Here is a 14,033-nt window from a genome sequence, read left to right on the forward strand (position 1 = left end):
AATTAGGCTGCTGGGAGCAGAATGCACCAAGTGAGCATTCAAATACTTCCATCAGCAGTCAAACAGCATTTTTCACCTCTACATCCCTTACTACTCAAATCGTGGTTTACATTCATGCACATTATCTGTGTATCTGTAGTAACAACATGACTATGCATTTTGTTTCCTCACCTACCTTGTGAATTACCTTCTGAATGGACTAAGTACTCTGAAAACAAGAAGAAACACTGCTGTCAGTATGTTAAGGAAGAATATAACTACATCCGAGTGAGCCATGGTTGAAATATCCTTAATCCAAATCTGCTTAGGTTTTTGTTTGTTTGTTTGCATTGCAAAAGTCAGAATGAGGAAGGAGCAACTGGGAGCAAAAAAAAACTCCCTATGTCCTTTGATGCCAGCTGTTTTTCTTTGGTTTTTTCCCCCTCATCTTTAATTTAACTTAATGATAATGTGTGGTTTCTCAAATGTATTTTAATGGTGTAGGTTGCTCCAGGTGAATAAAGAATTTAGCACAGCTGCTACAGGGCTCTGCCATCCCTGGGCATGGAAGCAGCACTGCCCTGTAAGTGTTACTGCACTTAACTGCTAGAAATGCTGTTCCAAGCAGCAATGCCTTCTTCCCAATTGATCAGCGATGCTGCGTGTCAATGAGTCATTCAAAAGAAGTGCCGCTTTCTGTTCTGCTGAACTCAAATGCGGGTGACAGGATAAATCCGTGCTTTCCAAACTGAAACAGAATACCTTTGGTTCCTGCTTGCTGGGCATCGTGAGCCTGTTTGCGCCACACCAGGACCCAAGTGAGCAGAACCTGATTAAACACAACTAACAGGATGTGTTATTTTCAGGTTCATGAACAAGAACTATCGGTTCATTCTTCTTCCTTTATCTTTTTTTCTCTCTTGTTCTCTCTTCATCGGCTGGTTCATTTTGAACTTTAGATCATCCTGGCTGGAAATTCTGTGTAAGCAATTAGAAATAAAGACAAAAAATAACCAGCTGAGAAGCCAAGAGGCTGTAGTTTGACACCATTTTCAATGCTGTAAATGCCAATACAACCTGAACAACTTCAGTGCAACAACTACTGCTCTTCTGAAAAAATTAAGCAACTTTTTAATGGGGCATTTTGAAGCCAGTAGACATATATCTGTTTGACAACTGAAACATCTCTGCAGCACAGGTGACATTAAATTTCGCACGAGCTACTGGGAAATTACCAAAGTTATTTTTCCTTACAAGCTGTAGAACAAAACCTCAGAGGGAAAAGAAGAAAAAAGAAAAGTGTATGTAAGAGAGTTCTGATGATACCAGGATAGATATCAGGATAGATAATCTCCAAGACAGATCATCTCTTTTTCTACGTAATCATGAGAGCGGGCAGAAAAAAATGCCCCCAATGTAAACCATGTACATTAATCAAACTGTGTGCAACCTGAGCTGCTGAAGAAGTAACAGAGTTGCATCATTGTAATTCATATTGATCAAATGAAACTGTAGTATGTCTGTTTGGCCAGGTCACACGGGTCACTTTCTGAGGGCAAAATGAAGTCATAATACTGTAACTAACATTAGTTTGTTTTTCATTTCTCCGGTGGTCACCAGTCTTTCAAACCGTTCACTGAATCTCTCAAAGCTGCATATACAACAAATTTCTGATAGCTGAGGTAACAGGTTGCTCGTTCATCTGAGCAGAGGATCCAGAATCACAGAATTACAGAATTCTAGGGGTTGGAAGGGACCTCTAGAGATCATTCAGTCCAACCCCCCTGCCAAAGCAGGCTCCCTACACCACGTTGCACAGGTAGGCGTCCAGTCGTGTCTTGAATATCTACAGAGAAGGAGATTCCACCAATGCCTCTATTAATTTTAGCAGGAGCAGTTCTCTGCTCTATTCCTTGCTCTGTTGAATGCTCCTAACTTTGATTCATTTACTTGGCATTTTAAGCTGAAGGCAAAAATACATATATATATATATACACAAAAGGGTTACTGAAAAGTCTTCATTAACCTTTTGGGAATGTGCCTGCCTGTCCAAAACCTTGGGAGCAACCTTCTTTTTTTGTTATTATTCACATTCTTTCCCTACTGCATCTCTCAGTTCTCTCCTCCAGTTAATAGGATAATTCAGTCCTGGTCTTCACATTTTTATTTCACATTCTAAGATGCACTCATGCTTCTTCTCCAAACCATTTTGGAGAACCAGCCTGTGGCTGCTGCTGCTTGTTCTGGCACTGAACATCTCTGAAAAGAGCCTGGCTCTGTGCTTTTGCCAACCTTCCCTCAGGTATTCGTATACATTGATGAGATCCCCCTGAACCTCCTCTTTTCCAGGCTGAGCAGTCCCAGCCCTCTCAGCCTCTCCTCAAAGGAGAAGTGCTCCAGTCCCAGATCATCTTGGTGGCCCTCCATTGGACTCTCTCCAGTATGTTTGTGTTTCTCTTGCTCTGGGCACCCAGTACCAGATGCAGTGTTCCAGTTGTGTTCTCGCCAGTACTGAACAGAAGGGAAGGATCACTTTCCTCCACTTTCTGACAATACCTTTCCTAATGCAGCCCAGGACATCTTCAGGTTGCAAGGGCACTCCGCTGACTCCTGTCCAACGTGGTGTCCATGAGGAACCCCAGGTCCTTTCCTGGAGAGCTGCTTTCCTTCTAGGTGGCCCCAATGTGTCCTGGAGTCTGGGCTTGTTCTTCCTCACACAGAGATCTCTGCACTACTCCTTCTTGAACTAACTCAACCATGAACATTGTTTCCTGGTGCTGAAAAACTGAAGCATGAAAGAAGAACACATAAAATGAATACGCTGTCTGTAACACAGTTTGAATGAGGCTTTATAGGTGTCAAAACCAAGTTAGATCTTCCTTGGAAGCAATGTAACTGTTCTACTACATGTTGGCCCACACTGAGACCTTCTTCACACTTTACCAGTAGTCTGATAGGTAAAAAATAACCTGCCTTTGCGGGGTCTGGAAGGATTACTGGTGACAGATTCTTTAGCTCCCTCATCTTTTTGATAGCACAAAGTATAGAAGACAGAAGTAAACAACCCTGGTCTGTCTGCATCCCCATTATAAGAGCATTGCAACCCCATCCTTCTGATGGCACAAACCTGCATTTTCTGTGCTTGTCTTGTCAGACATGCTTCTTCTCCAAACCATTTTAGGAGTGTATTCTGAAAAACCCAAAGCATGTATTCCATACTACCTCAGCTTTCCAAGGAATGAAGAACAGATTTTGTTCCCGGCTCACTTCATTACATCCGGACACTTCGTAGAAAGTGTAAAATGAAGCATCTGTGTCCCCAGCCAACCTCACTGCACCACCTGGCCAGTGCAACTGTTCAGTGAATAGGATAGCCTGTGCAGTTCTGCTCAGCTCCTGTTACCATGAGTCCATTAAAAAAAAGAAATGAAGAAACTATATAAAAGTAAAAAAAAAAAAAATCTGGATTAAGAGTTTTACACAGTGTTATCTAGCAGGTTACTTTCCCTCTATGTCAGTACTGCAATACTTTGAATTTGTGTTTTATATGGTGTAGTTGGGCATTGGGGTTTATGTTTTGTATGCCGTTGTCCAAGTGTTCAAGCCAACATACTCATGATGGCATGCTCATAGAGTCTCTTATATGTCAAGTGGTATAAAGCATGAGCAACTGTGACCAGCTGCACTCCCATCCTACACCGTGGACACCAAAAAATGCAGGACCTGCAACTTTGCAAATGGATGTATTCCAAGGATTTCAAAGAAGAAACAGGATCCTTTACTTCATGAGATAGATGAACTGAATAATACTGTCAAAAGACGTTAAGGCATCGTTGAGTAAAATATAATAATGATTTTTAAAATGCTCATCTTCAACTTAATTTTTTTTTTTCAGATCAATAATATTTTGCTGAATAACTGTATGTGCATTTTATGATAGTTAGATGACGTAATTAACTCTAGCTGGTGATAGTACACTTGGATCTTTTCTGTGTGCTGGTCACTGGAGCAATTCAAGTTTAAACTCATTCTAGAGGGATAGTACTATCTCTTGCTTCCTTTCACCTGCAGGTTTAGATTAACGACAGTACAGTTCCTCCCACCTGCTGGTTGTCAAGTTTCTTTCACAGTTTATTGTGTGAAAGTTCAGCCAGTAAACAGTTATTCTGTTTTTCTCTATTCCTTTCTTTAGTAATTGGTCAGAAAGCTGTTAATTTGTCCTCAAGTCATAAGCATCTCAAGATTTTATCATTCTTAGTATTAACCGTGACATTCAGTAATTAAGACTGGTCAATATATCTTGGAATTTCTTTAGCACAAATACAGCTTGTATTATTCAAGATAATGCAAAAATGAAGTATCTATAACTTAACTGGTATGTCAATGGCTAGAGTTAGTCAGGGTTAAGGTTTCATGTCAGTATTGCCTAATAAATGTGAGAAGATCACTTGTAGATATTTAACAAGTCAGCTGTTCCATTCTTTACCATTCCTGGATGTGAGCCATCCAGTCCTGTTAGTTACTGTAAATGTCTGTCTCAGGTCTTTCCAACGTTCATTAGTGTGATCTCATTCTATTTTTGTTACCTGCAAAAGGGATATCCAATCATTGAATTATGGGTTGCCTAACTTTTTATGGGCATACCTTCTGTTTAGGATGACACCATCTTTTATGGTGCACTTGCTTGGTAGTTGATTATAAAAGGAGCCTACAATGAAGATCTGAGACATAGTGGACATGGGGGTACTGGTGGATGACAGATTGGTCATGAGCCAGTGGTGTAACCTTGCAGCTAAGAAGGCCAATGGGATCCTGGTGTGCATTAAAAAGATCATGGCCAGCAGGTCAAGGGGGGCAAACCTCACCGTCTTCTCTGCCCTGGTGAGGCCACATCTGGAGTACTGTGTCCAGTTCTGGGCTGCCTGGTTCAAGAAAGACAGGGAACTTCTAGAGTCCAGTGGAGATCTACAAAGATGATGAGGGGCCTGGAACATCTCCTGTATGAGGAAAGGCTGAGAGACCTGAGGCTAGTCAGCCCAGAGAAGACAGAGGCAATCTTCTCTTACAAATATCTAAAAGGCAGGAGTCAAGAGGATGGGGCCAGACTCTTTTCAGTGGTGCCCAGTGACAGGACAAGGGGTGGTGGGCACAAACTGGAACACAGGAAGTTCCATCTGAACATGACAGGGAACTTATTTCCTATAAGAGTGACAGAGCACTGGAGCAGGCTGCCACAGAGAGGCTGTGGAGTTTCCTTCTTCAGAGATGTTCAGAATTCTCCTGTATGCTTTCCTAAGTAGCTTACTCCAGGGAACCTGTTTTAACAAGGGGAACTGGACTAGATGATCCCCAGAGGTCTCTTCTAACCCCTTTGAATCTGCGACTCTGTGTTTTTAAATAGTTTACTTTCTGACACCTAAATCAAAGCATATATATTCTACTCTTACCTTTAACCTTTGTAAGAAATATACCTGCCAAGAGGTTTTGAGCATGTGCAGAAGTAAATGCACACAAACCTTTGCAGTCAATGGTGTAACTTCAGACCTAATTATGTCTGCAATCAAAAAGAGGTTATTGTCTCCCTACACCCTCACAAGACATTAGTGTAGAAGGAACATGACAAAGGCACTACAGTCACCAAAGACATTTCTAAGTCCACCCACACTCCTGCAGAATAATAACAGCATGATCAAGCACATACTTTTACCCAGCTGTTCCAGTTCAGACTGCGTTTACCTTCACGACCTCATGACTACAGTAAGCCAGGACAAAAGAAGGCATTCTCTTTTCTTTGGCAGAGTGAAGGTGCAGTCAGCTGCTGAACGGGTGTAGGTTAAATCACCACAGCTATTTGATCCAGTGCAGGTGAGTCAGAGAACTATACAGGCCAACACTTCTTGGCACAATTTTTTTCTTGGAAGGAACTTTGGCAATGACCCAGTGAATGTAGTTAAGTGAGAGGTCAAAATGTAGAGCCTCAACAAAGACCAAAAAGCTCACCTGAACAAATCTTTGAAATCCTAAATAGGAATTTCCCTCTTTCTTTAAAAATCATCAGATCTTCTAACATCTTGACAAAGCTGGAAAAAGATATTACTTCTATAGCAATACTATCTACAGGTTCAGAGCAAGACCCAGAGCCCTGGCTGCACTGAACACTGGACCGCACCTGGTACTTATTCCATTAATCTCCTTCACCTTCATTTAAGGGAGATAACGTCAATCTAGAATGCGTGTAGACATGTGAATGAAGTATTATCTTGGCTAGCAAGCATGATGAAGAGAAAAAGGGCCTGTCCACCTGAGAACATAGGAATGTTTTCAGGGTGTGTAGGGGTGCAACAAGGAAGGATAAAGCCCTCTTTAAATTAAAGCTTGCAAAGGAGGTAAAGGAAGACAAGAAAGGTTTTATTACATATGTCAGCAGTGAAAGAAATGCTAGGAAAAATGTGGGTCCCCTACTAAATGAGGTGTGTGCCTTGGTAAAAGGGGATGCTGAGAAGACAGATTCTGAATGCCTTCTTTGCTTCAGTTTTTTAATGCTAAGATTAGCCCTCAGCAGCCTCAGACTCTGGAGGTAAAAGAAAGAGTCTGGGTAAAGAAAGGCTTTCTGTTGGTCAAAGTGGATCTGGACAGAGAGCATGTAGCCAAAATCAATGCACACAAAACCAAGGGCCCTGGTGGGATGCACCCATATGCACTGAAAGAACTGGCAGAGGTTATTGCTGAACCACCCTCTAATCATCTTTGAAATGTCCTAACAAATGTGAAAGGTACCTGAAGACTGGATTCACCAAGGGGAAATCATGCTTGACCAACACGATAGCCTTCTGCGATGTCATAACTGTCTGCATAGATGGGGGGAGAACAGAGGACATTGACTTCAGCAAGGCGTTTGACACCTTCTCCTAAAACATCCTTGCTATGAAACTTAGGTAGTGTGGGATAGATGAGTGGACTGTGAGGTGGATTGAGAACAGGATGACTAGCATGGGGTGCATGAGTGTGGCCAGCAGGTTAAGGGAGGCGATCCTCCCCCTCTGCTCTGCCCTGATGAGACTCTATCTGGAATACTGTGTCCATTTCTGGGCTCCCTACTTCAAAAAAGACAAGGATCTCCTAGACTGAGTCCAATGGAGGACCACAAAGATGATTAAGTGTCTGGACTGTCTCCCATATGAGAAAAGGCTGAGTGACCTGGGCCTTCTGTTCAGTCTGGGGAGAAGAAGACTGAGAGGGGACCTGATGAATGTTTATAAATATCTAACTGAAGGTAGGAGGCAAATGGATGAGGCCAGGCTCTTCTTGGTGGTGTGTAGTGATAGGACAAGGAGTAATGGCCTAAAACTTGATCACAGAGGTCAATGGTTTACAAGCAGGTTCCATGCTAACATGTAGAAGAACTTCTTTGCAGTGAGGGTGAAGGAGCACTGGAGCAGATTGCCCAGAGAGGCTGTGAAGTCTCCTCCTAAAGAGATATTCAAGACCCAGCTTGATGCCTACTTGTGTGACCTATTGTAGGACACCTGCTTCAGCAGGACGGTTGGTCTCCATTATCTCTTAAGGTCTCTTTCAACCCCTGTGATTCTGTGATTCTGTGATCATGTCTATATCCAGCTGCCTAGGAGGACAGCTTTGGGTCTGCAAGTTCTTAACCCTGGGCACAACTCTGAGCTTATCAACGTCTTCTCTCCCACCATGGTAACTGGTTTTCATACTTGATGTTAGACAGATCACAGAATCACAGAATATCCTTAAATGGAAGAGACCCATAAAGATGATTGAGTCCAACTCCTGCTCCACACAAGACCACCCCAAAATCAAACCCTATATCTGAGAGCATTGTCCAGATGCTTCTTGAACTCCAGCAGCTTGGGGCCATGACCACAGCCCTTGGGATCCTGTTCCAGGGTCCAACCTCACTCTGGTGAATGCATATGTTTGTGCAGGTCTTACTATGATGAAGTGACCAAGGTTAAGTAAAGAGGCAATGAAACAGAACACCAACTACTTTTGTGTTGATGGCAAATAGAGTTCCTGAATTCCCACTTGTCCCTCTGTTGTAAATGATGATTTTAGCAAACTGCCTAAGCACATTCACACTAGCACAGAATGACATGCATGGATTACATGTTGGAAAGAAAGCATTTACAGAATTAGAAAGCCACCATCTGCACATTTGCATTTTCAGTACTATGTAAACTGTCCTATGGCTTTCTGCTTAAAGTTTCCAGAAAGACAGGTACTATTCTTAGTGCTGGTTAAAGTCCTGGCAAATTTTCTCCTTGCAGGCTGTTAGCTTAACTACAACTACAGACCTAGACGCTCTTTAAATTTATCAAGAGTGGATCCCAGTGTCGATATTTTAATGCATCTCCCTGACACACTTACTAGTCACAGGCTTTCCCTTATTAATGATTTGAGACTTCGTAGTTCAGCTGCTCAGAACCAGAGACTCTTCACCCCTACATAGATTCTTTAGCAGCTGCCTTCCTGTAGCTCCAAGCTTGTGAGCATTTGGATGCTTTGTTTTCTCTCTTCTGCCACCTGTGAGACAAAGAGTCTCACAGACTTCCAGGCACTCCAAAAATGATGTATTTTTATTCTAACTAGAAGAAATGTTAGAAAAAAAAATGCATAAAAACTAAAAAAACAAGTGCTATCATTCAATCTTTTATTTTCAGATGGCATGGCACTGGTTCAAAAACGGATAAAGAAGGGATGAGGAGATGTGCTATGATGAATAAAGATACCAAATCAGCTCACAAACACAAAACTGGAGCATTTTCAAAAAAGTCAGGTGCATGGTGAGTGGAAGCTGTTCCAAGTCTCGTGCTCATACAGCAGCCCGCAGATGTTGTACATCCACATCTGAGCAACCAGCTGTCTTCTCGTCAGTATTAAGTGTTCAGCTGACATTAAAGGGACAGACAGCACTGAAACTGAGAGCTCGGAAACTCAAATGGCTTTTCTGAAGTTTGCTGTGCCAGTGAATTATTGTGCACGCTTTTTTCTCAAACAATGTTACTACTGAGCATTAAAAATAAGAGAGAGAAAAATCGTGAGACTTGCCACAGAGCCATAAACAACTCAATAGTAATAAAATATTCCCTAGCAGTAAGAGGGAAAAAGACACATAAAAGCAACATCATAAAATTTCAAGAGATTAGTATTAGATACAGAAACTAGACAGAAGTGGCAGCCAAAGGCCTTTGAGTATCATCATATTTATTAACTTTTTTCCTCTCCTGGATTTTCTGACCTGCTTCATAAAATAGTTTCTGTTTTGTGTATCATATCTGACAGCTCAAAAAACCCAACTACTCCTACACAAGAAATATAAAAAGAGGTTATTTGATATGATATGCCATACATTAAGTACTTGGTGTAATGTGTCAAAGAGTATCTGGGTCCAGGTATCTGCTCTGACTCTACCTTAACTGAATAGGGAAAGCCAGATGTTTGTGCTCCATTACCTCCCTGGAGACTCTTTTCCATCCAAAGAAAAGCTAGATACGTGAGAGTGAAGCAGCAGTGATACACTCCAACTGGTTCCCCAGTGTGGGAAATCAGAGTCTAGAAACCCAGGATACACCTTGCAGGGTGTCTAACCCAGAGTTATGATATCAAGGTCAAGATAAATTGAAGTCCTATAGTAAAGGAATTAGAATCTGATCTTAGAAAATGTAAAGCACATTTATTTTTAAGGGATGCAATGAACCACTCACAGTATTCACTCATCCAGAGCTGAGTTGGTGGACATTTAGATGAAGAGACTAATTTTTAAATGACAAGGACTAGGTGAAAAGGATTTTGCTGTAAGTGACGTTTGGTTCTAAAGTTCTTTAATTTTGTATGAAGGGAGGGAAAGGTTGTAGCTGGAAACACATCCACAAAATGACCCATAACAATTGTCTTCAGTATTTGCCTTAGATTTCAAACCCCAGGTTTTATTCTATTTCAAAACAGAAGAAGTTCCAAACATGCAAAAATACCAAGAACTCGGCAACTCCCTTTCTAACTTGTGATAAGGATAGCAAACGATTCTATGATGCTGTGGTTCTCCAATGAGAGGACAAAAGGAATTGAGATGAGGTGAGCAGCTGTGAAGGCAGAGGTGTTCTAGGGATGAAGGATTGTATTGCAAAAGGTGGAAGTGCTTTGAGGGAAAACTCAAGAAAAAAAAATAATAGGAAACAATTTTTATCTTGGGAATAATCTAATGTGAACTGACAAAGCACAACAGTTCTTCCCGTCCTTCTGGTACTGAGGTGTCTCTGTCCAACAAGCTTTATGCTGTATGAGTAGACAGGAAGAATCACTTTCAGCCATGGGCAAAAATAACCTGCAAGATTTAAGCACAGTACAAATGCAAGGAACTCAATACAAGTTCCAACCTGAAAGTGATGCCTAGGTTATAAGTCAACCAGAAGAGTTGTGTTGTCAGTAATGACACAAAGGGCATAGGAGAGAGCAAATCTTTTGTCAGGTGCTGCACAGTGATATACACGGGCTACAGGAGATGACTCACTTCTCTTTCCAGCTTTCTTGCCTAAAAAGAAAATCAAGAAAAAGGAGTGGATTCACAGTACAGACTGGGCTGTTCTACGTCCTATGCATTAGCAGGGAGTTGTATGGCAGCATCTTCTCCATTTGGAGAAGTGGACCAGAAGTCCAGGCTCAGAAAATTCACTTCCAGGAGGGGCCTAATAGAAAGCAATTGAAAGCTGTGCTGTTGTGAGCTGAAGGTGATCCTGCAGTCCCTGTAATCCAGCTAGCGCTTTTGTAAAGAAACGTTTCTATGGCACACTGCCAAAGGACAATGAGAGTCTTTCAGAAGCAGAATTTTGCCCAGAACAGATGGATATAACAGCCTTTAGTTGCAAACAGAAGCCTAACAGCAGCAAAAGGGACATGACTGTGTATATAAACAGTGGCACAGACAAAGCTGATAATGCTTTTAAAGCGGACGTGCACCAGCAACACCTTGTGAAGAGAACGTGCAATGAGCAGTGAGGGACCAGATGCTTCCTTGTGAAGGGCAAGTGAATTATCTGCGCTCACACTCTCATCTGTTAGCTGATCACATCTACTCTTAGTCACTGTTGTTAAGGATTCGTGTGTGCACATTTTCTGTTGATCTGCACCATCATACTTTATTTCCAGAAACGCTCTGTACTCATCTTATGTTCAACTATAAGACTTAAACAGTGGATGAGAGATTCTGAACAGAGGAAGGTTCCAGGGGCTGCTGAAGCCATGTCTATTCCTTCTTGTGTCTACCACATAAAACAAGCAAGCAAATGAGCAGCTCTGGGGACATGCCCTTTCGGGACATTCAAGAAGACTTGCACTGAAGGATGCATTACACTCAGCTGTCCCAACCATCTGGCATGTTTCTGCGTGGGCAAAAGGGTACATAATTTCCCCTTGCCAAAAAAAAAAAGTTACCACGGAGATGAGTGTGGCTCCTCTGTCTTCGGGGAACCCAGAGTATCCTCAGGTTCCCTAGATGTCTGGATATGTGCCATACAGACTTGCCAAAGTTTAAGAAGTAGCTTAGTGGCAGCAGGGTGGACCTTTGACTGACTGCCCTGGTAGATACCTAATTTAAGATGTGGACAGTAGCTCTCCAGGCCCCAGTAACTCTAAGGACTTGATGTCCATTCCTTGAAATGGAAGTTGAGGTACGTGGCTTGCAGGCAGTTACCTACATTTAACAGCTAAATTTAGATGTCTACAATCTGGAGCTGAGTTACACTCCATATTTCCCGTCACAGCTCACGACCTGGCAAAAATACTCAGCCAGAAGCATCTTCTGAAACTATTTGACTTCCTTTATTCCCCACTTTTTTCCACTACTCTGAAAGAGCCTTCATACACCTCCACAATTAGGTCATCCTTCTCACTCTGACCTCTAATTCTGAGTCTTTTCCCTCACACTGAATAGGCTAAGAGCCTATTAGTGACAGACATGGTTCTTCGGAAGCCAAGAAAAAAAGACTATCTCCAGATTGTGCGCACGTGAGGCATTTGTAGATTAATGCATCAGTAGGTATCCTTTGGGTCTTTGTGATCATAGAATCATTAAAGAGCAGTTAACATTAATCTTATGGCTGATAAAAGAGTCTGAGAAGCCTTCTGCCCTCAAGAAAATGACTATACCAGTGAATCCTGGCTCATCAGGACAAAACAACAACGACAACAAAACAGAGGGAGAAGGGCACAGACAGGGCACCCCTGAAGAGGGTCATGGAAACGTGTAGAAACACACACTTGGCAGAACAACTAATGAAACACCTGTTAAACCTGATAAACCATTCCTTTTCCATCGACTGTTTTCCATAATTGAGGCCAAACTCTTTTCAGTGTTGTCCAGTGACAGGATAAGAGGCACTCTGACATGAACAGAAGCACAAGGAGTTCCATAGGAATATGAGGAAAAACTTCTTCACTGCGTGGGTGACAGAGCACTGGCACAGGCTGCCCAGAGGCTGTGAGGTCTCCTTGGAGATCTCCAGCAGCTGCCTGGACACAGGCCTGGGCACCCTGCTCTGGGTGGCCCTGCTGGAGAAGGGGTGGGCCAGAGGGACACAGAGGGCCCTGCCAGCCTCAGCAGATCTCTGTGTTTGTGTATAATGGTATTCTTTAATGTTTTTATCTTGAAATGACATGATACTTCCAAAAGGTGTCCGTTACTTGCCTCACCATAATGAACTGCAACAGGTCAGCAGCTTTAATAAGCTCAGGGAGGGAAGGAAGACCTGAGGTCTCCAGTTTGCCCTACAGGTATCAGAAGTACAGTTAAGCCCAGACTCGCAGCACTTCTTTTTCCTCATTGAATTTGATAAAACTGCTTCTGAGCTTGATAAACACAGGGTGGATTAAGACTGTGTGTGCACAGCTGCAAATGAAAGGCATCAAATTTTATCTCAGAAGAATGGCATCCCATTTGGTCATTTTCCTAACCAGCCCATCTGCACTGAAGCATTACATATGAGCACTCCCAGACTAAAACCAAAGGTGATTAAATTTTCTTTCCAATGATTTCTCTCCTTTCTAAGGAAGTGAGTGTGGGGCTGGAGAGGTGTGTGAACATAGTACGAGTTCACCTGACACTGCAAACCAAAGAGAACACTTTTATATGGGATTGCTGTCCACTTATTCCAGCTCTGCATCCCTATCAGAGTTCTTCAGCTCATTATCATTCCATATGTGACGAGCTTCTCTGTGGAAAATCATTGGCCAAATGAAGTAATTTAAAACTGTCATAGGTATTTGGGGTTTGTCAGTCAGAAACAGGTACCATTTTCATTATCCTTATAGGACTAAAGTAATAAATTTCCCCTGCCATCTCAACTTCTTAATATGCCCATTGTTACAGTTACATAAAGGTGCTTCATACTACGATAGCTATTCCGTTACTGAGAGGAAAATCATCATTCCAATGTCTCATCTTCATAATGGCATAGTTACATGCACCACAGAACTCTTACCCTATTTTGGCTTTTATTCTTAAATGACACTCCCCTCTCCAAGTAGGATTAATTACAGCAGTAAAATTTGTAGGGCTGGCCTCGGCATTGAGAAAATGAATTGTTTCTACTCATGCATTTATACAGCTGAAGTAACAACAGAAATAATATATATGCTTATACGCTGACTTTCCAGTGGAGAATACTGTAATGAAACTCAGGTATGTGTGCTAAATTACACCTGTATACTGGAGAGCAAGCACATTAAGGACTAGAGTGTATTTTCCATGTATGAGATCTCAGGAAAAAAAAAAAGAGGAAAAAAATAGTAACATAAACAGCCCTCAGAGGGAGAAAAGAGAACTTCAGCTTTCCCCTTTGGGCAACAAAATTATGCAGAACTCTAGAAGCAGCTGGAGGCAAAGACATCACCCATGGCACGAAGCAATCGGAGACTGACAACAAATGCTAGGTTTAGAAGGTTATGGGGAAAGCTACTACTACAAAGTCTCTAGAAACACCTGGGGACACAACCAAAACACTTGATATGATGGATCTGCACAATATATTACAAGAAAA

General features: G+C 42.1%; 1 long non-coding RNA gene across 1 annotated transcript; it reads left to right on the forward strand.

The window, feature by feature from the left end:
- Positions 1-4,957: 4,957 nt before the first annotated feature.
- Positions 4,958-13,757, forward strand: LOC116652745. The gene is made up of 2 exons (XR_004305904.1): positions 4,958-6,914; positions 8,664-13,757. It is a non-coding gene; the product is annotated as an uncharacterized LOC116652745 (long non-coding RNA).
- The last annotated feature ends 276 nt before the right edge of the window (positions 13,758-14,033 follow it).

The sequence above is a fragment of the Coturnix japonica genome, chromosome 1, assembly GCF_001577835.2.
Source record: "Coturnix japonica isolate 7356 chromosome 1, Coturnix japonica 2.1, whole genome shotgun sequence".
Classification (NCBI taxonomy): domain Eukaryota; kingdom Metazoa; phylum Chordata; class Aves; order Galliformes; family Phasianidae; genus Coturnix; species Coturnix japonica.